We start from the raw sequence: 26,824 nt of genomic DNA on the forward strand, positions 1-26,824 counted from the left end.
AATATCCCGATTTTGATTTCCTCCATGTCCTCTTTCACCATCTATTTTATACATCATCCTTCACTTGCTCTTTTAATTTCTAGAGTTTAGTTACGTTTCAAGTTTGCAGTGGGTTTTAGATTCCATCTAATATCTTTTCTTATTGATGACCGGCGATGCCTCGCAATGGCATCGCCGATTCATCTTTCTTAAAATTAAATTTCGTCTATACATTTACCTTACCTTTTCTCCTTTGATTTTCCTCTGATTTACTATAATTTCCTCTGTCTTCATTCCCAGGAAAGCACTATTGGTGGTGTTGGTTTGCCTGTGCAACACCAGCCCACCCTTGTGCTACAGCAAAAGGGGACATATGGTCCCAACATCTTATTTCCTCTTCCTTATATCCAGTTTTATACTGTATCTGATTTCCAGTTTCCCTGTTCTTTTATCATTTTTGTTCTTATTTTATTTTCATTTGTTTGCTAAGTTCATCTATTTTCTACTCAGTATTTTCCCTGAGGCAATTTACATCTCGCACATTACATTCTCTTTCCTTCATCATTTTCATTCACTATGTTTCCTCGTTTGGTTTTATGAATATGACAATCTCTTCCTATTTGAATCTCTTATTAATTTCAGGAATGGCCATCGGTCGCAAGGATCATTTAGCATCATTATCAGTTCAGTATACAGGATTCCATTTTCATTAGCATGATTTAGGCGTCTATAAAACCATCTATCCACTAAGATCTGCGTCTTCCCCATCGCAATCTGGGAACTATAGTGTACATACATCTAGGGACCATGCTCTAAGGCTTTGCATTTTTTTTTATATGTGTACCCCTGCTCATCTGTTCATCATGCTTTTCATATCTCTTTTTCAGTTGTTGTATTTTATTATTATTATTTTTTTTTAGCATCTCGCTAATAGCATCTCGCTATGCTTCATCGTCGCACCATCAGCATCAGCCCTGCTAAACATCCCCTGGTTGTATGTTAAGTGTTAAGCCCTTCATTTGGTCTCTCTCTGAGTTCAAGTTTTGATGCTCCAGAGCAAAAGGAGTTCTTTTTTTTTTATGATATGACGTTCTTTTCAGCATCTGGTGCTCTAAGTTTTCTGGCCTATACTCCTGAGGGTTGGACAATCTTCTTTGTCCTCATCGTGAAACGCCAGATTCTTCACACAGGAGAGTCTATCATGTTATTAAGGGTTGGAACAATGTGATTTACATTTGCTTATGGGTGTTTAATTCGCCATTTTACTAAGCCAAGCCCCGAACGATTGAAGATGGAGAGATTGCGTGAGCAGAAGTGTACATATACACACGCAGGCAACCAAGCCGCTGCTCTTGAACCAGTAACCTCCATTAAATATGCTTACAGTGACCACATGTATAGATCTGATTGCTAATGAATAATGTTGGTGGCCTAAGTAGACTTATGAGTGCAGGTTGTGCTTTATATCACTGCAATACAAACTATATTCAAAATGTTCTGCTCCAACAATGGTTTTGGACCAGTTTCAGTAATAGTCCCCTACTGAAGGAGAGACATACCTGGATCGACCCTCATCAAGGTATGAAAGTAATGGCAAAAACCATCAGAATTTGATGGTATTTGACATTTTTTTTTAGTATGGTGGGTATCATGGAGGAACTTCCATTGGTCGCTGCAAACACTGCTCTGTCCATTCTTGTCGTGGACTATCCTGCTCAAAAGTTTTCTTGTTATATTTTTGATGATAGTGGCACCAAGCCGACACTTGAAATATTTGCAGCAATATCTGGGTTTGCTGAAAGGTCCTAACATGGACTTGTAATTTCCTGCATAGCCATAACTCCAGTACCAACTACGGTGGTGTGAAGCCACTGTGCAACAGAAACACTAGAAGGATCAAGGTATCTCTTGATATGAACAAATTGGAATGTGCTGGGGTCAATGCCCACTATCAAAAACCTCAAAATTTTGATGTGTCGCAAGAGACATTTTGTGAAATTATCATCTGATTAGGGATAGTTCTCATTTTACCTTACTCAATTAGAAAATTTCATAATCATAGACAAGTGTTAGTACGAATTGGGATCTGAAGCATCTACAGGCTGCAAATAATATTATTCATAACTATCTCAGCATTCCACTGTAGGTACACTGCACTCACTGTCATCCTGCATCAACCTTCAGTCCCCATGTTTATTCCTTGGCCCATTTTTAATTGAAGTATCTGATGTACTTACCACCATCGCACTTGCATCCATCAAACACTCCCCTTTCTCACATCACTCTCTCACGCATAACAGCACCTGTACACTTCATCTCATCTGAATTTTCTTTTTTTTTTTTCATTCACTGTGTCTGTGCACACCAAGAACCGTCACCCTTGAAAGCCAATCCTGATCAATCTATGCACTGCTCAAAGGCTAAAGTTTTGGCCCTCATATGTCTGAGTTTATAGGTAGGCATGAATAAAGGTTTGCTGCTAAAAAAAAAGGAGGAGAAGAAGAATGATTGGCATAACTGATCAACTTTTGGTAGAATTGCAGGATAGTTATAACTTTGTTTCTTTTTTTTTCGCAGGTGTGCAGCCTTGATTTTGAGCCATGCTCTCATTCGGATATATCAAAGCCCACCCATGATTTTGGGACCATCTCTTGTATGTACATTCACTGGCATATAGTAAGTCCACATGTTAAATTTCGTTGAAGAATATTTTATAATTTGAAAGGTATGGCTTTGCAAAGTTGAGTGCAGAAACAATATACACATTACATATTCATACATTTCCTGTTTTATGACTGTTTGATCTCAATTTTTTTTCTCCTTCTGAATGCATGACAAGTTGTAATCTGATCATTTACATAACTCAGAGAGGTCAGAGGATTTATGATTGAGGGGCCTATCATTTGGCTTCATAACATCTCCACCTCATGTCTCTTTCCTTAGAGATAGCCCATTCAATATCAATAAAATTTATGACTAGAAATAATGTACCTGTTTCTATGTTGAGTCAGCCTTAGAGGGTCATAGCTAAAGCCTCAAATTCCAGCAAATTGGGTGGTACACTGAACAGAGTTAGAGTTTGTATCAACAATCTCTTGATGTCGTCTTTCAATTGTGTCAAACTGAATCACCTTCATGCCAGAATTCATGAATTCAAATGTTAGCTTGTTATATAGTTCACAGGTGTATTCTAGAGGTTAATTAGCATTCATTTGTTTATATTATGAATGAAAACTCACATTAGGTAGCTCCATTGCATCCCCTATATTCAATTACCTGCCACCTACTAGGCAACATCTCATTCATACATTTTGTTTTACTTCCCACCACCTCCACATCAATCTGCAGCATTACATCTGTAGTCTCTACCTTCACCTACAGAGTTACTCGGTACACACAGGTTGAGTCACTAGCCATTCAAAACCTTGATTCATTAAGTAAAAAGAGTTTATTTACTAAACAATCCCAGGATTGATTAGTGACTGCTGTGTGAAATACATCAAGGCTGCTGAGATCCCTTGAACAATGTGGTTGTAAATCAATCTATGGCTGCTGAAGGTAATCCATCCAGTTATGGTGCTATGATACATCAAATTTAAGAAGTCGAATTGTTAGAGGACTTCAATTGGCTGAACTTGATTTGCCTTCAGGTTGAGAAGCTTTCTCTCATTAACCGATGGTTAGCCACCAATGTTGAGCACTCCCACCAATGTCATTATCTCCATCTGTATATCCATCTCGCTTAGGATTCGTCTCCTTCACATGGTTCATAACGTTTTAGTTCATGTTGTACAAATATCGTAGGCATCCTACACATGCATTTTACAGATGCACATGCATAGCATTTACATTTACACACACGCATCTCCCACAAGCACCATTGTGCTTACAACACCATCACTCTCATCCACCTATATTGAATGTATATATGTGACATATACATATATATATATATAACTCATACATATAGGCATGTATCTATACATAGGTATGCATACATGTATATATCATTTTCCATCTTTTCCATCATTTATATCTCGGTACATGAGCACTTCATTATTAAACATTTACATGATCTGGGCGATTTCTCTTCTATTTTTCATACTAACTAAAGTGTTTTGCAGGGAATGTGTGAAAAATATCATTACTTGGAGTTGTGAATTCAACTTTATGTGTTGTAATAGTTAGATCTTAAATGAGAATTTATATTTCATGTCTTAGATAGGATGAATAATCATTGTAAATATCATTAATTGCTTATTTTCATGCTTTTTACCTTCATTTTCCAAAATCTCACAATGGTGAAACATGAATGACACGTGCACCATTTCGTAAGAGGTAATAAATCCTAAGTTGATGATTTACATCAATGGCCATAGTCAGGATGTAAACAAAACTTAGGATTTTTATCTTTTATAAAATAACACTGGATCCACACTGGATCTTCTTCAAAAATCATCATATTTTCAAATATTTTCTTCTTTTATCAGAGTTTAATTTAAAATTAGTTCAATATATATACCAATGGCCATAGTCAGGGTATATTGAGAGTTAATTTCATTTTAAACTCTATAAAAGCACCAAAATATGTTTCATTCTTTACCTGAATTTAAATATAGATTATTATATAATACATTCAATGACCATAGTCAAGGATGTATTATATTTTCAATCTTATTTCAATTCATGTAAAGAATAAAATATGATTTTTCAAAATCCAATTTCAAATTCCTTAAAATTCATTCATCATTTAGGATTGAACTGCATCATATTTTCGAAATTCTTTTCAAAATCCAAGTGATCTCAAATATCCTTCTTCAATATCTATTTCAATTCATTCTTCTACCTTATTTCAAAGATTTAGATTTCAATTTCAAAGTCCAATTTGACTTTGAGATTTCAAAAATTCAATTTTATATTCAAAAATTCCAATGCAAATCAGATTTCAAAGTTCAAATTTGACTTTGAAATTCCAAAATTCATCTTATATTCAAAACTCCAATCAAATTCAAAGTTCAATTTAAACTTTGAAGTTTCTGATTCATCTTCTGATTTCCAATTCAAAATCAAGTTTATCTTCAAAATCCAGGTTTTGAGATTGATTTCAAGTCTTTTTCTAAGTTTTAAATCTAATATGGGTTTTCAAAAACCTAGATCCATCTTCAAAGTCCCATTTGGACTTTCAAAATCCAAAATCTAAAGTTAGAATTCAATCTCAATCCATTTTTAGGATCCAGAACCCAATTCTACATTAGATTTTAGACTTCAGATCCAATTCCACTTTAGGATCCAGAATCTAACTCTATCTTGGATCTCAGACTTCAGATCCAAATCCACTTTAGGGTCCAGAATCCAATTCCACTTTGGATCTCAGACTTCAGATCCAAATCCATTTTAGGATCTAGAACCCAATTCTATCTTGGATCTCAGACTTCAGATCCTAAATCCATTTCAAGATCCAATTCCATTCCCAATTATAGATTTCAAATCCAATCCCATTTTCAGATCTCATCTGAACTTCCTAAATCCATTTCTATTTTTAAATACCATTTGATTTTCTCAGATCCATTCTAAGATTCAAATTCAATATCACTTCAAAATTTCATCTTCTTCTCCTGAATCCATGATTAAATTCAAAGTCCATTTCTGACTTTGAAACTTCATTTCCTTTTATTTCAAAGCTTCAAATCATTCTTTCTCAAAATCAAGATTTATTCTTCCAACTCTGATTTACTTCAAAAACTTAGAACTTCTCTGATCTATCTCAAGTTCTAAGTTAGATTCAATCACTTCTTCACTCCCTTATCAAGTTCATCTCAGAATACTTGGAAATTTTCAAAACATCTTTCAAAAAGAACATACATCCTTGCATTGCACAAGCATGATTCTTTGTGCATTTAGATCTTTAGGATAAATTCTTAGATGATATTTTAGGCAAAGCAAAAGGCATAGATTCGATCCTTGGTTCGATTACCTCTGGTAAAGGCGCCAGGAACGGTCGAACCTTGTACCCACGAGCGAATCCCGTCTCTCCATATTCCCGCAAATATTTCAAAACAGAGGCGAGTTAAATTTCTAAATATTTTCAAATCAAGGTCTAGTGAGACCCCGCAAAGGAGTTCCTCTTCTCTCTTTCTCTTCTTTTCTCTTCTCTCTTCTTTTTTCTGTCTTTTATTCTTCTCCCTTCAAAAAGGAGGAGAATAGAGGTTAGAAAAGGAAAAGAGAAGGAAGAGAGAGAAACCACAAGAGAGGAAATTTTTTGCGATGATCACAGTTTTGGGCGATCGAGATGGGACCCGTCCCCGTCTAGTCGAATTATGCCTTTGCTTTGCTTTAATATTTTCTAAGTCTTTATTCTTTCTATGCCAGCTATATTTTCCATGCAAACCTTAGGAGCCTAGACTTTGTCCTAAGCTGACATCACTGCATATAGGATCTAAGTATGGTTTGGTAGGACCATATTGAGGAGATTATTTCATGTTCACATTAGATTTAGGTTTAAAATACAACTCTCCTCAATTTTAGGGATTGAATGCAAAACAATGTATGCAAGTGTATGCTTCTCTTTATTTAAATCTATCTCTTTAGGACTTGCATTAGAGTTTTCTGGTTTTATCTGCATATTGAATATGTTTTTGAAAACATCTCCTACCTATATAGTCCCGGTCTTCACGTTGTTGAGCTGTCTCACTGAACCATAATTCAGGAGAGAGCCTCACAACTGAGCCATTTATTTGGGTTTGTGCCCCCTACCACGTACCTAAGGGCCATAGTCTGAGGTATATCGATAGGGGCTCAAGGATGTTGGGAAGCCATTACCTTAGAACCGGAGAGATATCTTATATGTCACGTACTTCAAGCTTTGGCTTGAGTATATCGGCTTACCTTGATTGAATCAGATGATATAAATCTTAGAGTTAGGATTAAGGTCCTATCAACCATTTCAAATATTGCATTTAGAGTCAGCTTTAGGGAATGCTATTTGTGCATCCTTGCTTGTATATCTGTGATTGTATGATATTTTATATATATATCTTCCTTATATTTTTCAAAACCTTAGGTATATATTATTCAAAATTTCCTCTTTTAAAAACCCAGGTGTATTGTCTTTTTCTTCTGCTTTCTTCAAATTCTTTTTGATCCTGCCTGCTATTTTTTAAAATTTTAAATCCTTGTCATCTATTTTCAAAATTTGTTTTCCTCCATCATGAGAGAAATGATATTGCCTATGAGGATTTTCAAAATCATAAAATCTCAAAAAATTTTGCAAAAGTCTTCAAAAATTCAAATATTGTGATCTAAATCCCTTTTAAATAAACTAACATGTTGATTTTCTTTTTCCAAATTAGGTTTTGAAAACCATTTGTCTTCAAAATCATCACCTCGTGTTGGTTTTCTTTCAAAATTGATTTCAAACCACTATCTTCAAAATCAAACCTCATGATGATCTCTCATGATGATTCCCTTTTTTTTAAGGATCAGATCTCGCACTGATCATTCTTCTTGCAGTGGATTTTCTTTTCAAAAATGATTTTTCACCTATCTTTTAAAAAAACTTTTTTTCTTTCAAGATCTCATATGCAGGCGAATCAGAAAAACTCCTTTTTCCCTTAAAACTTATAAATTTTCAGTTAATTTGGATATCTTTATCAGTTTCATTCATTTTATTCATATTTTTGTCAAAGTTTACATCAATTTTATCATGTTTTATCAAGTTTATCAATATTTCCTCAAATTCTAGTAAATTTTTTTTCAATTGTACCCTTTCAGGTTAAGGGATAAACCTGATGCCTCTTTCCCATGAGGTATTTCCTTTATTCTTTTACCCTTTCAGGTTAAGGGATAAACCTGATGCCTCTTTCCCATGAGGTATTTCCTTTACTCTTCTTCCCCCTCAGGTTGAGGGATAAACCTGACCCTCGTTGTCCGAGGTGTTCCCATTCAGGATAAGGGATAATCCTGAAACCCCTTGTAGGAGCAATAATGCTACCTATGAGGATTCTTTTGTAAAGACAATTTTTCAATTTTTCTCGATTTTGTAAATGTCTTAATTTCTCTTTTAATTTTCCCCAAAATTCTTTTATTCTAATACCCTTTCAGGTTAAGGGATAAACCTGATGCCTCTTTCACATGAGGTATTCTTTTATTCTTTTTTTCCCCCTCAGGTTAAGGGATAAACCTGACCCTCGTTGTCCGAGGTGTTCCCATTCAGGATAAGGGATAATCCTGAAACCCCTCGTAGGAGCAATAATGCTACCTATGCGGATTCTTTTGTAAAGACAATTTTTCAAATTTTCTTAATTTTTATAAATATCTATCAATTTCTCTTTATTAATTTTCCCCCAAAATTCTATTCTTTCATAATACCCTTTCAGGTTAAGGGATAAACCTGATGCCTCTTTTCCGTGAGGTATTTCTAAATTTCTTTTCGTTCCCCCTCAGGATAAGGGATAAACCTGACCCTCGTTGTCTGAGGTGTTCTCGTTTAGGACAAGGGATAATCCTGAGACCCCTCGTAGGAGCAATAACGATACCTATGAAGATTTTTTTGTAAATACAAGTTTTGTCAATCTTTGTTGATTTTCTAGATTTATATCAATTTCTCTTCATTAAATCTCTTTAAATTCTATTCTTTTTCCCATTCAGGATAAGGGATAATCCTGAAACCCCTCGTAGGAGCAATAACGCTACCTATGAGGATTCTTTTGAAAATACAAGTTTCGTCAATCTTCATTGATTTTCTAAATTTATATCAATTTCTCTTTATTAAAATTTCTTAAATTCTTTTTCCCATTCAGGATAAGGGATAATCCTGAAACCTCTCGTAGGGGCAATAATGTTACCTATGAGAATTCTTTTTGCAAATACAAGTTTCATCAAATTGATGTTCTAAATTTATATTAATTTTCTTAAATTCTATTCTTTCCCCTTTCAGGTTAAGGGATAAACCTGAACCTCGACATTCGAGAAATTCTTTTCTCAGGATAAGGGATAATCCTGAGATCGCTCATAGGAGCAACAAATGCTACTTGTGAGAATTCTTTTACAAAGTAAATAAATTTCCTCAAAACTTTCTCCATTTTTATCAATATTTCCTCAAATTCTATTTCCTTTTATCTTCTCAAAATTTTATTCTTTCTTTTTCCCTTTCAGGATAAGGGGTTAATCCTGAAAATCGGACTACATACAGCTAACTGTGCTGGTCCATCTAAATCATAAATCATAAATCTCGTCATATCCCTTCTAAATTCAAGTCTCAGGTTATCTCTTCATAATATATTCTTTTCCCTTTCAGAGTAAGGGATAAACATGAATCGTTGTATATTATATCCTAAATTCTCATCAGAATATCTATCAATTTCATCAAAAGACTTTTATTATCAAGCCTTTGGGTTACAATTTCATCGATGTATATCCCTTTCAAGCCTTCAGGTTACAAGTTCAGCAAAATCTATCATTTTCAAGCCCTCGGGTTACAATCTCATCAAATATCCATCAAATCCTGCTTTTGAGCTGGTCGGTCAAACAAATCCTGCTTTCGAGCTGGTATGTCAATCAAATCCTACTTTCGAGCTGGTCGGTCAATCAAATCCTGCTTTCGAACTGGTCGGTCAATTAAATCCTGCTTTTGAGCTGGTCGGTCAATCAAAATCCTGCTTTCGAGCTGGTCGGTCAATCAAATCCTGCTCTCGAGCTAGTCGGCCAATCAAAATCCTGCTTTCGAGCTGGTATGTCAATCAAATCCTGCTTTCGAGCTGGTCGGTCAATCAAATCCTGCTTTCGAGCTGGTCGGGCAAACAAATCCTGCTTTCGAGCTGGTCGGGCAAACAAATCCTGCTTTCGAGCTGATCGGGCAATCAAATCCTGCTTTCGAGCTGGTACTTCCAAAATCCTGCTTTTGAGCTGGTACTTCCAAAAAATCCTGCTTTCGAGCTGGTCGAACAATCAAATCCTGCTTTCGAGCTGGTCAGTCAATAAAATCCTGCTTTCGAGCTGGTCGGGCAAACAAATCCTGCTTTCGAGCTGGTCGGGCAATCAAATCCTGCTTTCGAGCTAGTACTTCCAAAAAAAAAATCCTGCTTTCGAGCTGGTCGGTCAAACAAATCCTGCTTTCGAGCTGGTAGGGCAATCAAATCCTGCTTTTAAGCTGGTACTTCCAAAAAAAAAATCCTGCTTTTGAGCTGGTACTTTCATTCAAAATCCTGCTTTCAAGCTGGTCGGTCAATCAAATCCTGCTTTCGAGCTGGTACTTCCAAAAAATCTTGCTTTCGAGCTGGTCGATCAAAACAAAAATCTAAATATTCCTTCCCAAGTTCAACACCAAGGTCCTATCAAAATCTATATTGAGTGATTATTTCACGAAGGATGCTCGAAAACTTTGCCAATTTGCTAAAAATATCTGTTGATTCTAAAATTTTTACTGCGCAAAAGAATTACCTCAAATTACCTCTAATATTTCTTTCCAAAAAGGTGAAACTTTTTTGCGAAAAGAGGTAAAATTCAGATCTTTTCCCTGTTGATCAACCAAAAGGATGAAAGAAATATCCTCGGTATGATTAGCGAAATAAATATTCAATGATATGGAAATGTCGGAAGCGAATCGATACTGATCATAGCTATGGTGCATGTTTTAAGACGACTATCTGGCAATTAGGCTGTGGAAATATCTTGAGCGATAAAAAGAATTCACTCCACCAAATGTCTCCTCAATCCAGTTAAGCTGCAATCAAATATCTGCAAAAGAGATCTCTCAATTGTCGTCAAGATGAAGGCGAATAGGCGAGCAGACCTCCGGGGCCAAAGAAGATTTGGATCATCTACCGAGATGAAGGAGTTTGTGAAGGATCCTTTCAGGGAAAGTTCAGATCACCGTCAAGATGAAGGCGAGTGTGATGAACCTACCGACAAACCCTAAATGATATTTGATTTGTGCTATCCTCTAAAGACCCTTTGAGCCTATACCATCAATATCTGAGATAAAAGAAGGATCGAAACATCTCCAAGATGAAGGAGTTTGTGACGTACCCTTCCCTGAAAAAGAGAGAAAAGTCAGGACATCTCCAAAATGAAGGATGATGTAAAAGCTCGAAAAGCCCAATGACTGAAAAAGAGTGCAAAAGATCATCATGGGAAAACACCCAGATATCAAACTGCCAAAATTGCCGGAAATCATCTTTTTTTATGCGAAATTCTTTTATCAATATCTTTTCACTACTTGCTTTTATGAAATTAAGAATATTTCTTCTCTTCTCATATCAGGGAAATGGATAACTTCCTTGAAGAAAATCATCAGTGCTAAAATTTTGAATCTGACTCTTAGTACCGAGAAGTTAACCTCGTTGGAGGAAATACTCTAGGTAAAAGAGGGAATGTCTTTTTGCACACACGTGCACATTTTCAAGCGTCGAAGTCAACTATAAATTTATCTTATTTGCAAAATTTTCTAGATATTTCAAGAATGAAATGAACATTCAATATCCATTTTGATACAACCTAGCGTTGTTTATATCTTTCAGAAGAGTTGCCTCATTCATTTTGAAGTGTCTCTCCTGTCCCATCATGGTCTCTTCACTCGAGGATTCCGTATGGTCATCTACTTCAGGTTAAGGGTTAAGCCTGAACCTCGTGTCACGAGGTATCTTCCTTCCTCAGGTTTGGGTTAAACCTGAGTCTCGTTTCGACGAGATTCCTCTTTTTTAACGAGGTGTTTCCTTCCAGTCCCATCATGGTTCTTCCCATAGAGGAATCCATGCTCTGTATATCCATTCAGGAATGGATCATGCTTGAGCTTCATCTCATGAGGCATTTTCCAAAAATGTCCCATCAAGGTCCTCATATATTCCTTTCCCCATTCAGGTCGTCTAGATATATCTTCGCCCCATCCAGGTTAAGGGCTAAACCTGAATCATTCCAAAAAAAGAGTATCTTGTCTCACCCACGAGACTTGATCTAAATTCTTATCTTTTTTCACCACTTTGGGATTTTCATCGAAAGTCCCATCACGATTTCCTCATTTCTATTCAGTCATATCATTTTTGAGGATTTCATCTCCCCCAAGCCATTCTGGATCAGGTTTTAAGCCTGAAAAGCCATTGTCTTTTCAAAAAACTTCTTCCACACCCAATTCAGGTTTCCTAATTGGGGCATTTTTCAAAATTTGCAGTGTTTTCTTTACCACTAAGCTCGGCTTTCAACCGGCTTAGTAGCAAAGAGGGGCATCTGTGAACACCCCAAAATTTTCAAAACCTTTTAAATATCCCCTTTTTGCCCCTAAATTCATTTTTTTTGAGCAAATGAGTCATTTTTAAATCTAAATTCTGTTCATTTCTCAAGTTTTACTGAAATTAAAATCCCTTTATATGTCTGACTTGAATTCGGATCTTGATCCATTGTTAAAATCCAAGTCTGAGTCTCGTTGTCCAACTTTTAAATTAAAATTACAGAAAATACCAAAAATAATTTTTAAATAGCTCGGACGGTCCCTCCGACATCCGTTTGGATCCATCATGTTGTATTTCTCGATTCAAGTTTCAAAACTCGAACATTTTCTCAAAACTTGGGTCCAACCCCATTTTTTGAAGAAATCAAACCCAAGTTTCTTAGAAAAACCCTATTTTGTAAATATTTCTCAAAAATACAAAAAAATTAGTTTTAAATCTTTGATTTTAGAGTTTTATTCTAAAAATGTCAAAAAAAATATATATATAGAAAATGTCAAGAAAGAAACAAAATATATATATATATATATATATATATATATATATATATTAGCCTTTTAAAAAAAAAAACACTCTTTTGAAAAATCGGGTTTTTGAAAATACTTTTTTGCAAAAATTTGTTAAAGAGCTCCCTCTTTACAAAAAAACTTGAAAATAAAGGGGCCCCTTGGAAACTCATTTTTTTAGGGTTTCGGTAAAAGCTCTTCGTAAAAGAGGGTTTGCAACATCCTTCTCCCTCTCTGGCAAAAACCCTCTTACGGCTTCTCCCCTCTCTATCACCCTCCATGTGCAACCTTTATCTCCAACCATCCATCACCAACAAACTCGCTCGAAACCCATCGATCTCCAACAGCCCTTCCCTCTCGATGGAGGATTCTCGATCTCCCCTTTCCTATTTAACAAACCCCCCTTTTTCCTTCAAAGGCATCGTCTTCACCCCCGCATGCTCTCTTCTTCCTTCTTCTCATCCTCCTCCCTCTTCCACTCCACATCATCAGGAACGACGCAGCAGCTCGCCATTTCCCCTGATTCCTTCTGTGGATTGCGTTTCACCCCTTTCATTGTCTTCACGTTTCTTCTCTGATTCTCCTCAAGTAGCAGTAAAAAACCGATTACCGCAGCCATCGCAGGTAAGTAATTGTGCTCTTCCTTCTTTTGATTCCCTGCAAAGAACCCCCTCTCCTTTTCATTCTTTTATCCATGGATATCTCTAAGTTTCAACGAATATCCCGATTTTGATTTCCTCCATGTCCACTTTCACCATCTATTTTATACATCATCCTTCACTTGCTCTTTTAATTTCTAGAGTTTAGTTACGTTTCAAGTTTGCAGTGGGTTTTAGATTCCATCTAATATCTTTTCTTATTGATGACCGGCGATGCCTCGCAATGGCATCGCCGATTCATCTTTCTTAAAATTAAATTTCGTCTATACATTTACCTTACCTTTTCTCCTTTGATTTTCCTCTGATTTACTATAATTTCCTCTGTCTTCATTCCCAGGAAAGCACTATTGGTGGTGTTGGTTTGCCTGTGCAACACCAGCCCACCCTTGTGCTACAGCAAAAGGGGACATATGGTCCCAACATCTTATTTCCTCTTCCTTATATCCAGTTTTATACTGTATCTGATTTCCAGTTTCCCTGTTCTTTTATCATTTTTGTTCTTATTTTATTTTCATTTGTTTGCTAAGTTCATCTATTTTCTACTCAGTATTTTCCCTGAGGCAATTTACATCTCGCACATTACATTCTCTTTCCTTCATCATTTTCATTCACTATGTTTCCTCGTTTGGTTTTATGAATATGACAATCTCTTCCTATTTGAATCTCTTATTAATTTCAGGAATGGCCATCGGTCGTAAGGATCATTTAGCATCATTATCAGTTCAGTATACAGGATTCCATTTTCATTAGCATGATTTAGGCGTCTATAAAACCATCTATCCACTAAGATCTGCGTCTTCCCCATCGCAATCTGGGAACTATAGTGTACATACATCTACGGACCATGCTCTAAGGCTTTGCATTTTTTTTTATATGTGTACCCCTGCTCATCTGTTCATCATGCTTTTCATATCTCTTTTTCAGTTGTTGTATTTTATTATTATTTTTTTTTTAGCATCTCGCTAATAGCATCTCGCTATGCTTCATCATCGCACCATCAGCATCAGCCCTGCTAAACATCCCCTGGTGGTATGTTAAGTGTTAAGCACTTCATTCGGTCAATCTCTGAGTTCAAGTTTTGATGCTCCAGAGCAAAAGGAGTTCTTTTTTTTTTTATGCTATGATGTTCTTTTCAGCATCTGGTGCTCTAAGTTTTTTGGCCTATACTTTTGAGGGTTGGACAATCTTCTTTGTCCTCATCGTGAAACGCCAGATTCTTCACACAAGAGAGTCTATCATGTTATTAAGGGTTGGAACAATGTGATTTACATTTGCTTATGGGTGTTTAATTCACCATTTTACTAAGCCAAGCCCCGAACGATTGAAGATGGAGAGATTGCGTGAGCAGAAGTGTACATATACACACGTAGGCAACCAAGCCGCTGCTCCTGAACCAGTAACCTCCATTAAATATGCTTACAGTGACCACATGTATAGATCTGATTGCTAATGAATAATGCTGGTGGCCTAAGTAGACTTATGAGTGCAGGTTGTGCTTTATAACACTGTAATACAAACTATATTTAAAATTGTTCTGCTCCAGCAATGGTTTTGGACCAGTTTCAGTAACAGTCCCCTACTGAAGGAGAGACATACCTGGATCGGCCCTCATCAAGGTATGAAAGTAATGGCAAAAACCATCAGAATTTGCTGGTATTTGACGTTTTTTTAGTATGGTGGGTTTCATTGTAAACACCCCAAATTTTCCACATCCATTCTCAAACAATCCTCCTCAGGCAGTGCCAACCCTATTAGGTCAGTGTAGGAGTCAAACCCCGAGTCAGTTTCAGAAAATCACCATTTTACCCATTTTCACTAGGAAAATTACCATTTTACCCCTAGGTCATCCCGAACCCCAGTCAGTCTGAGTCAACTAAGCTCATTGGTTAGTTCAGAACATTTAGAATATCAGTCATTTCAAATTCATTTGAGCTCACAGTGAGAAAGTCATTTTCATTTCTGATCATTCCTGCCAAAATGGGATCATTTCTTGCTGAAATCCAAGCCAATTGTCTCTGAGTCAGTCATTCATAGTCAGTCATACTCCCCAGAGTCTAACTTGAGCTCACCAGAAGTTCAAGCACTCCAGTTTCAGTTCAAAACCATTTCCAAGTGTCCCGGAGCCCATTTTAGTCCATTTCAGCTCTTTCAGCTAAAATTGAGCTGAGTTCAGCGAATTAAGCTAGTGTTCGAGCTTCGATTTTTGTTCATGTCAGTATTATTGACCTTTTTTTTAGCTCAAAGCCAGCTCAAGTTCGTAATTCACTTCACTCCAGTGACCATTCCGTACCATTTCTCTAAAAATGGCAGCTTTTCTTGAAAATTCAGTCGGAAAGGTCAATTGAGTGAATTTCTGGTTAGTTCACTTGAGTTCTGAAACTCTAAAACCCAACTCAATCCAGCTCATTTCAGTTTAATTCAGCTCGAACCCCAATTTTCAGTGTCACTCTAACCCAGTAGAGTCCCGAAAACCATTTCTTGAGTTATTTTGCAAATTTTATCAATTGTAATGCTTTTTGACTGGTACAAGTGTCAATCGGGGTCTAACATCCAAAATTCTTCATTCAGGGTCTACATTTCGCATGTCATTTCTCATCATTTCATAACATTTCATCACATTTCATTCCATTTTTGAAGTCCAGAACTCCAGTTTTATAAATTTCAATCCAGATTGAGTTTTAAAAGTTTTCAGAAATCAATTTCAAACCCCGGGTTTCCAAAAATTGACATTTTTACCCCTGGGAGTCTAAATTTGGAAATATTTTCTCAAGAAAAATAATCTGGATTTATTTCAAACTCAAAATTTTGAATTCTACACTAGATTTGCTTCACAACGGGGTATTGAACTTCAAAATCCGAGCTCGTTTCAAAAACTGCCAAAAATAGCTCATTTCGTTTGGAAAAATTTTCTCGAGAAAAACAATCTGGATTTCTTTCGAAATCAAATTTTCAAATTCTACATTGGATTTGCTTCGCAACGGGGTATTGAACTTCAAAATCCGAGCTTGTTTCAAAAATTGCCAAAAATAGCTTGTTTCGTTTGGAAATATTTTCTCGAGAAAAAAAATCTGGATTTCTTTCAAAATCAAATTTTCAAATTCTACATTGGATTTGCTTCGCAACGGGGTATTGAACTTCAAAATCCGAGCTTATTTCAAAAACTGCCAAAAATAGCTTGTTTCGTTTGGAAATATTTTCTCGAGAAAAACAATCTATATTTCTTTCAAAATTAAATTTTCAAATTCTACACTGGATTTGCTTTGCAACGAGGTATTGAAATTCAAAATCCAAGCTCGTTTCAAAAACTGCCAAAAATAGCTTGTTTCGTCTAAAAATTTTCTAAAAAAACTATTTTACCTCTCCAATCGTCAAAATGAATTTCAAAATCAAAATTTGGACCCGCTATGAGATGGCCCATCCATTTGCATTCTCTTTTTTTAATTTGTAAGAAAAGAAAAAAAAATATTTTTTTCTTTATTTTTTGTTGTTTGTTTTATTTTATTTTATTTATTTTTATTATTATTTTATTCTTCCTAAGGTGGGACCCACAAGATGGTCACCCAAACCTCCAGCCCCCTCTCCTTTCCTTCCTTTCCATTTTCTTTTTCCCTTTCTTCTTCCTTTCTTTCCTTTTCTTTTTCTTCTTTCTTTCTTTTCTTTTCTTCCCTTTCTTTCCTTCTTCCCTTTCTTTCTCCCTTCCTTTCCCTCTTGCCCAGCCATTCACGTAAACTTCTTTGAGCTTTCTTTTCATTAAACCTAGAAAGACCTAAGTATGGAATCAATTAAGGACCCTAGGTTTTATTTGGTGAAGAGGAGGACATACGGCTGCCCTTGTCTCTCTCTCTCTCTTGCATTCCATTCAGCCATGGCTGCCATCCCTTCAACAACCACTCACCTTCAAACACCTCCATTACAACCTTGCAGTATCTTCACTACCAGTGTCCACCACCTCCTTTTCCTTGCAGCTACCATCACTTCCAGCCACACCAAGGTGGCAGCATAGCAACAACACCATCTTCAGTTGGAGCCATCTCCAGCACCTTCAAGCACAAGACTGCAGCCATCTTCATCAGCCGACGCCTACTTCCAACTGCAGCCTCCACAGTTGCAGTCATCATCCACCAAAGCTCCAGCCGCCTCAAGCAAGTTGTAGTACCTCCAAAGCTCCAGCTCCATTGAAACAACAAGCAGATCCAAGCCTTTCATCAGTCCAGCCTTCTCATCCACTGATTCAAGCAAGTCCCCGGGTAAGAATCCTTCCTCTTTGATTCTTTTATAAGCCTAGCATGAATCCAGTTCAGAACTGGATTCATTTGGCTAGGAGAACTATTTTGTGAATGGATAATGGTGGTTTCTTGTTGCTAAGGCCATGTAAAAGAAGGGGTCCATCCAACGGATGGATCGGATCCCTCATTTCGATTGGCAACATCAAAAGAAATAGTTCATGTCTCCCTAATGATTTCCATGTTTTATTATTATTATCATGAAGATTGCATGTTTCTTTTTTTTATTTAATTTAGTTTTATTTCTTAGTTTAATAGTCGTTTTACTCATTTAGTTTAGTTTTATTATTATTTGATGATTAGTTTATAGGTTTCAGATTCATATGCTTGGTCCAGTTATTATTTCATGTTTAGTTTCCTATCAACAAATCCAAATTTTTTTATTTTAAGTACCTTCATTTGTCTGTAACCATTTGTCAAAAACCCAGATTGATTTGGGTTCTACAACTTTATTTTAAAAATCAAATCCCAAACTGGAATTTTGTATTTCTGGAACTTCCAGTTTCTTCTTTAGTAGACAAGAACTACCGGATTCACCCTTGTGGGGGATTTGAATCATTCTCCAAAAATCACAGTGGATTCATAATGAAATCTACTAGTGATCTGGAAATGTTTAGGTTTTTCCAAGTAGTTTTGACTTCTGAAAAAAATCAGATTTTTCAGACTCTTGGGAAAATATTGATTTTCTTTCATCAGGGTATAGACAAAACCTAATGCACCGAGTCCATCCAATCTGTAACCTTTCTGCAAAAACTTTAAACATTAAAGTTGTTCCTAACATAATATCCTGTCATTTTCCAAAATTTGGGAATTTTTGGATCTGTTTAATTATTTTGTACGGATTTTTAATTTCTGTCTGACAGATTTCAATATCCAGAAATCTCAGAGATTTAGGTCTCTGATAACAGCAAGCCCTTTTCCAAAATGTAACCCGAATCCTAGTTCTGTAAAAATACAAAATTTTCATCTGTTTGTCAGAAACATTTTCCCACAATTTCATCCTTTTTCCCATCTGTTTATTATTTTTTCTACATTTTTTACCGAAACCTGTCTGTTTCCTTCATTTACTAGAGTTGCCGGAATTCAATCCGACTTGCCGGAGTGGTACAGCTCCGACCATAGGTCAAAAACAGAAAGTGTAAAAGGAAAAAATCCTTTTCTTACTGTTCTCTATCACCCCATAAAATTTTAGAAAATCTTATGGAAGTTTGGTATCCTAAATCTTCTTTAGAATCAACATTTTAGGCAAAAATCATAAAATTTAGGATTTTATTTGAATTTCTATGTTTAAAAATACAAAAAAATTAGATTTTTCAGCTCCATTCTGTTTTTAGGGTTATTTTAGGTGTCCATGCCAAATTTGGTTTAATTCCAAGTTCATTTGCTCCATGTGTTAGTTTATCTTTAAATTCAAAAGCGAAAATCAGGCGAAAATCAGGTTAAATTTGATATTTTATGATATTTTCGTCATTTTAGGGTTTTTATCATATACATGAGCATGTAAAATCATATTAGGGTTAATTTAAATCTCCTTTGAATTTCATATTTTTCAATTTTGAAAAAATTTATTTCAGAAAACCCTGGTTTCAAGGCCATAGTCTTGTTATCGGGGGGTATTTTGGTCATTTTGACCTAAATTTCGAAATTTCAATTTCTAATTCTCCAAAATTTCATGCATATCATCATATTTTATCATATTATGTTTGATTTATTTCATTTGATTTTCAAAATTCCAAAATTTACAAAAATTCTTTCAGAAAACCCTGATTTCAAGGTCATTAGCGGCATTTTGGTCATTTTGACCACAATTTCGAATTTTCAAGTTTATTTTCAAAATTTATTCATTATTTCTCATGTTTATATCAAAGGGGGTATGATTATGGGTTTATGTCTGAATAATATCCGATAATTTCTCATATTTTCGGATAAATTCAAAAAAACCTACATTTTTATGCTAACACTATTTTCCAGTTTTGCAGGGACATTCAAGAAGAAGATTTAGAATTTATTTCTTTTATTTTAATTCAATATAAAAATCAATGTAATATTTGGAATAAGAGTTACTTTTCTGCTTAGAATAGGCATTGCATATAGTTTAATTTATGCAAAATTCCAATATCTGATGTATGATCCATGTACATTTATTTCAAATCCACTATGGTTTACATGAATGGCACATGCACACGCTTTTATGGAGTTTATAAACTCGGTGGGATTTGTATTTATGGCCATAGTCAGAATACGAAGAAAACCAAGATTTATGATCTTTGTATCAGCCACATTCAGCCTACACTCTTAGGCTAACTTCAAAATGCACTGCATTTCTCAGAGTTTTAAAAGGATTTCCCAATTCCTCAATGAAGTTCCCTTTTCAAATTCATATTCATTCATTCATATCATTCAAATTGCATTATTTTCAAATTCATTTTCCAATTTCAATTTCAAAAAAATTCAGTTTTCTCAAGAATTTCCAAGTCTTTCTCAGGATCTGATTTTCTCAAAATCCTAAGTTTTCAAATGACATTTCAAAGTATTTCCCAAGTTCAAATCAAGATTTCCCTATGCTTTAAAATTCTCAAATTTCAAAATCCCAAGTTTTCAGAAATCCATCTTCTCAGAATTCCCGTTTTCCTGAGAATTCATTTTCCTTTTCAGAAATCCCTTTTCCAATAAATTTCCTAATTTTCCCAGCATTTCTCAAATCCATTTTCTCATAAAATCAATTCCAAGTTTCCAATCTCAAAACCAATTTTCTCAGATTTTTAAGTTTTCCTGAGAAATCACTTTCCAATGCAAATTTCTGATTTCCAATGAAATTCAATGATTTTCCCAGAAACTCCAATTTCAAGCACTTTTTCAATCCTTTTCCAAATGCATTTCAATTTTCCAAAGCAAATATCATATTTTCTCAAACTTGCATCTTTTCAAAATTTTATAGCACAAGCCTGATTCTTTGTGTATTCTAGGAAAAATAGAGCATAATTTAGATATTTGAGTCAAGTTAAAGCACATAATTGATCCTTGGTTCAATTACCTCTGGTAAAGGCGCCAGGAACGGTTGAACCTCGTACCGACAGGCGGATTCCATTCCATAAAATTTTCCTGCAAATTTTCAAAACGGAGGCGAGTAATTTTTCAAAACCATTTTCAAAACTTTGGTCGAGTTTGACTCGCGAAATTCGTTTCTCTCTCGCAAGGGAGGGGAAAAATTTTGCGATGATAACAGGTTTGGCGACCGTGATGGGACCTGTCTTCGCCTGATCAATTATGTGCTTTAACTTAGCTCAATTATCAAAATTATGTTCTATGGAATGTCAGCTTTAATTCCTGATATCATGTGAACCTAGGAGCCTAGACTTGAACCCAGCTGACATGGATTGCATGTAGACTAGGCATGGTTTGGTAGGACCATATTAAGGAGAATTATTCATGCTCACTTAGACTTAGGTCTGAAATACAACACTCCTCAATCTAGTTATTGTATGAAAACAATGCTTGCTTCTTCAAAAAAAATTCAAAATTCTATTTCTTTAGGACTTAGAGCCCTTTGTTTTTCTGCATGTGATCATTTTTCAAAAACCACCCCACCTATGTCTACCCGGTCTTCACGTTGTTGGGCTCTCTTCCAGAACCATAGTTCGGGACAGAGCCTCACAACTGGGCCACTTATTTGGGCTAACGCCCCCCTGCCACATACCAAGGGCCATAGTCCAACGTATATCGGCAGGCGCTCAAGGATGTTGGGAAAACACAAGCCTAGACCCGGAGATGAATTTTTATGCCACGTACATCGAGCCTCGGCTCGAGTATATCGGCATAGCATGATTGGACAAAGTTGATCTGAGCTTAGAGTCAGGATTAGGGTCCTAAAGCTCTTTCAAAATCAATGCATTTAGAGTTGGCTTCTTAGGGATTGCTGTATGTGCAAAATTGTTTGTAATTGAATGTATGATATTCATTTTCGCCTTATTTTCTCATATTTTACCCAATTTTTCCAAAATACCGAACAATTTTCCAAAATACCTCATTTTTCATCTTTTATGAAATATCTCATTTTTCTCAAAAACCCTGGACGATTTTTTCAAATTATCCACCTTTTCTTCAAAACTCCAGGTGATTTTTCATTCTTTCGTTCCTCTGGACTTCGAATTTTCAACTTTTAATTTTATCCTGCCTGCAATTTTCAAAATTCTTGTATTTTTCCAAAGTCTAATTCCAATCTTCCTATCTTTCAGTCCAATGGCATTCAGTCAGCTCGACTCTATCTTTCCCAAGGGTCACATCTTCTACGAGGTGCGACAAAGTCTTCCCGAGCATCGAGCTCTCAGCATCAGACCCTTCTTTCCCCGATGGTACTATGTCTGGTTAAAAAAACTTCTCTCGTATGTTTCCGGACCACTTGAGCGATTGCGGGTTGGAACTGGCATCTGCAGTGGAAAAGTTGACAGTCAACGACAATCTGATCCATGCGCTGGCAGAGCGATGGAATCCGCGTACCTGCACGTTCTGGTTCCCATGGGAAGAGATGACACTATTGATGGACGAGTTTTTAGAGATCATGGGACTGCCTGAGCCAGCCGATCATCCTGGAGATCCGTTAGAGCAGCAGTTTCTAATTAATGTCAAGGGTCTGGACCCTACAGATGTCGTGGCTCGCATGACAGGGTGCAAGTCTTGGCCATTGATTAAGGAAAATGGAAATGAATATGTAAAACTGATCGAGATCTACCGACAGTACGGGGCATTCATGAAAGTCAGTTTGCTGTCCAGGATAGCCCGAGAGAGAATTCAGCATGCGATGGTTCTGTGCACTGTGGGACTCGCCTTCTTTCCATATGGACAGAATTATGTGGATGTCAGAATAGTTCAGCTTCTGAGGAGATGGGAGAGTCGACAGACCAGTCGTCTCTCGATGGCCATGGCCGCGCTTGCTTTTCTATATAGAGGACTGACCCGCTTCACACTTGGAGAGTCCATCTTAGTCGAGGGATGTACTTATGCACTTCAGTCTTGGTTCCTTCAGCATGTACCGACCAGAGCTAGTTCGTTCAGATATAACGGCAAGGAGCTCCTTCCAGTTGCACGGTACTGATTCCTGATCGATTATCTGCAAGAAGAAAAAGTGGTGTGAGACTATTTTGATCGAGAGTTATCACCTCCCAGATACACCTATGCATATGGCAAGAGATTCAAGCTACTCGGCCCATTTTCCTGTACCTACTACTATCCAGAGTGATGTGTCAGACAATTTTCTCGGAGACAGAAGCGCGTAGAAGCTCGACTACTGTCAGGGGTTATGCCAGAGTTCGACCTTGCATCAGCGCAGTGATCCGAAACATACCATTCTGCCAAATATAGCTGGAATTCTTTCATCATTCTCACTCTTTTCTCCAGTCCTCGTGTCTCTGCTAATCATTGAGAGTGGTGGCAGACTGTCTATATGCCTCCTCTCTCTCAAATCTACCATTGATGCAATCATATTTTTCCTTCAATAAAGAAAAAAATCCTTCAATTTTCATTCTATCATGGTTTGACGACCTCGCCTAGGTGACAAGGCATATTTGCAGTTGTTCGTTCTCCTCGCAAAGAAGGGGCAACACAATTGTCGTGACTCCAGCGGCGACCCAATCCCTAATAATGGGATGTTCTTTCAATTATCTACCAAATTCTCATCAAATATTTTTCATATATTCATTTCTATCCTGAATCTTCATCATCAAAATATAATCATCCATCTCATTCTGCAGAGAATATCGGTATTTCCAAGTGGTTTAGATCAGATCAAGCAAGAAGACACCATTGTGTCAGTGCATCAGTGATTTTAGAAGCAGGCAAGAAGAAATGGATTCTCCAAGATCTGCCAGAAGACAGTCTCAGAAAGGCTCCCATCAAGGAGAAGACAGTTGTCTCCTTCTCTTAGAATACCACTGGACAAGAGCAACAAGTGATTTGGCGCGTGTATGCTCGATATTTTATTCTTGTCAATGTCCTCTATTATCGTGGATTCAGTTCTGAATATGTCAGATGCTTAGATGAAGATGAAGCCAAGGAAGTCGTACACGAAGGCATTTGCGGTGATCGCGTCGACTACCAAACTCTTATCAAGCAAATCATCCGAGCAAGATATTACTGGAAAACTATGCAACAAGATTGCTATCATTTTGTGAAGAAGTGCGTTCAATGTCAGATGCATGCACCTTCTATTCATGCGCCAGCGACATACTTGCAATCTGTCGTCTCGCCATGGCCATTTTCTATGTGGGCCTTTGATATTGTGGGCCCCATTACTCCTTCTGCTTCAAATGGCCATAAATATTTTCTTGCCGCAACAGAATATTTTACTAAATGGGTTGAAGCAGTCACCCTACGCACAGTAGAAGGTCGACATGTAGTCTCATTCATCCACAAGAATATCCTATATCGTTTTGGCATACCGCATGATACTATGTCAGATAATGGCAGTCATTTCAAGAATGAGAGAATGAGGACTTTTTGTTCGAAGTTCAAAATCCATCATCATTTCTCCGCTCCTTATTATCCTCAAGGGAATGGCCAAGCAGAGGCCACCAATAAGATTTTGATTCGAATCCTGGAGCAAACTTTGGAAACAGACCGTGATTGGCATGAGAAGATCCATGATGTATTGTGGGCATACAAAACCACCATTCGAACTCCAACCAATGCTACTCTGTCAGAACTTGTCTACGGAACTGAAGTAGTATTGCCTCTACATGTTAAAAAACCTGCCTTGAAGTTCGCATCACTACTGGAGTTACCGCTTGATCAGTATCAGCAGCAGCAACTGGTACAACTTGATTTGCTCTATGAAAGAAGACCCAAAGCAGCAGAGCACGCTCAATCATATCGGCAGAGGGTAGCCAGACAATATGCAAAAATTGTCATTGAAAGAAAGTTTCGAGTCAATGATCTAGTGCTCAGATCAACAACTTATCTCAAACACCGCCCGGGTGGCAAGTGGTCACCCAATTGGGAAGGTCTCTATGTTGTCAAAGAGGCATTACCTTGTAACTCATATCGGCTCATCAATGCCGACGGAGTGGAATTACCAGATTCCATCAATGCTCAACATTTAAAAATTTTCTATACTTAAATCCTCTATTCCATCCTTTATAATTCCTCAATATATTTTCTTCAATAATGGTCAAATTCTTCTTTCCCTATTATATTGGGGCATTATTTTGAAACTTGTCTTTAAAACGTCCTGTATGCAGGCAGACACACAAATCTCTCATTTTACATGCATGTGCATCCATTTACATCATTTTGCATTCATTTGCATTTGCATGCATTCATTCGCATTCATTTGCATCCATATGTATCAAATTCACTTCCCCTTCAGGTTAAGGGATAAACCTGAACTGCCCATTCAGGATAAGGGATAAATCCTGAGGCCCCGACAGTTGTCCAAGTTGTCGTGAGGGTAAAGATTGAAAATCTTCTATCAAAATCAATTAGTAATTCTTCAAAATCCAGTGTTCGTGCTGGTAATTTTTCAAAAAACCAGTGTTTGTGCTGGTAATTTTTTAAAAAAATCCAGTGTTCGTGCTGGTAAATTTCCAAAAACCAGTGTTCGGGCTGGTAAATTTCCAAAAACCAGTGTTCGGGCTGGTAAATTTCCAAAACCCAGTGTTCGTGCTGGTAAAATTTCAAAAAAACCCAGTCTTCGAGCTGGTAAAATTTGAAAAACCCAGTGTTCGTGCTGGTAAATTTCCAAAACCCAGTGTTCATGCTGGTAGATTTTCAAAAATCCAGTGTTCGTGCTGGTAAGACTTTCAAAAATTCAGTGTTCGTGTTGGTAAGATTTTCAAAATCCAGTGTTTCTGCTGGTAAAATTTTCTGAAATCCAGTGTTCGTGCTGGTAAATCTTCAAAATCCAATGTTCATGCTGGTAATTCTTCCAAAAAACAGTATTCGTACTGATCCATTTTCAAAATCCAGTACTTATACTGGTTCATTTCCAAAATTCGGTATTCACACTGGTACATCTTTTAAAATCCAATTGTTATTGGTTGGACTTTCAAAATCCAATTTTTATTGGTCAAACTTTCTGAATCTGGTTTACTGGTTAATGTTTTCAAACCTAATCCATGCTAGTCTAGTTTTCCTTTGGGATTCGAGTTTCAACTTGAATTTCCTTTCCTTCTAACCGGTCTAGTTTTCTTTCGGGATTCGAGTTCCGACTCGAATTTTCTTTCCTTCTAACCGGTCTAGTTTTTCTTCGGGATTCGAGTTCCGACTCGAATTTTCTTTCCTTCTAATTAGTCTAGTTTTTCTTCGGGATTCGAGTTCCGACTCGAATTTTCTTTCCTTCTAACCGGTCTAGTTTTTCTTCGGGATTCGAGTTCCGACTCGAATTTTCTTTCCTTCTAATTAATCTACCTTTCCTTCAGGATTCGAGTTCCGACTTGAATTTCTTTTCCTTCCAAATTGATCTACTTTACCTTCACGATTTGAGTTCCGACTTGAATTTCTTTTCCTTCCACAATGGATCTAGTTTTCCTTCGAAGATTAGAGTTCCGACTCGAATTTTCTTTCAAAACCCAATTCATTTAGTTTTTCCTTGAAGATTTGAATTACGATTCAAATCTTTCCTTAAAACCCAGTTTAGCTACTGGTCCATTCAAAGCTCATAAGTTGAATCCTTACTTCTTAGACTGTGATCCCTAGGTTAAATTCCTATGGAATTGATAGTTTGTAGGTCGAACCCCTGCGGAACCAATGTGATTTATAGGTTGAACTCCTTCAGAACTAATCCCACTGCCAAAAATTTGATCTGTAGGTTGAAGTCCTCCTGATCCAATATTCTTTACAGTCCTTAGGTTGAACCCCTTTTGGATCGGTATTTTTCAGATATTTGATCTGTAGGTTGAAGTCCTCCTGATCCACGTTCTTAGGCTGAATCCATATTGAACTCATGTCGTTCTCAATAGAACCAATGTCGTTCTTAGGCTGAATTCCTATTGAACCCATATTGTTCCCAGTAAACCAATTCTCAATTTCAACTTCCAGGTCATCCAATTTCTAATTTTTCAATTTCCAATCCCAACTTTGACCTTCGGGTCAATCAAATTCCAATTTCGGCCCTTAGGCCATCCAATTACCAATTTCGGCCCTCGGGCCACCCAATTTCACAATTTCCAATTTCCAATTTCAAATAC

The sequence above is a fragment of the Nuphar pumila genome, chromosome 1 (assembly GCF_984573655.1).
Source record: "Nuphar pumila chromosome 1, dmNupPumi1.hap1.1, whole genome shotgun sequence".
In the NCBI taxonomy this organism is placed as follows: Eukaryota; Viridiplantae; Streptophyta; class Magnoliopsida; order Nymphaeales; family Nymphaeaceae; genus Nuphar; species Nuphar pumila.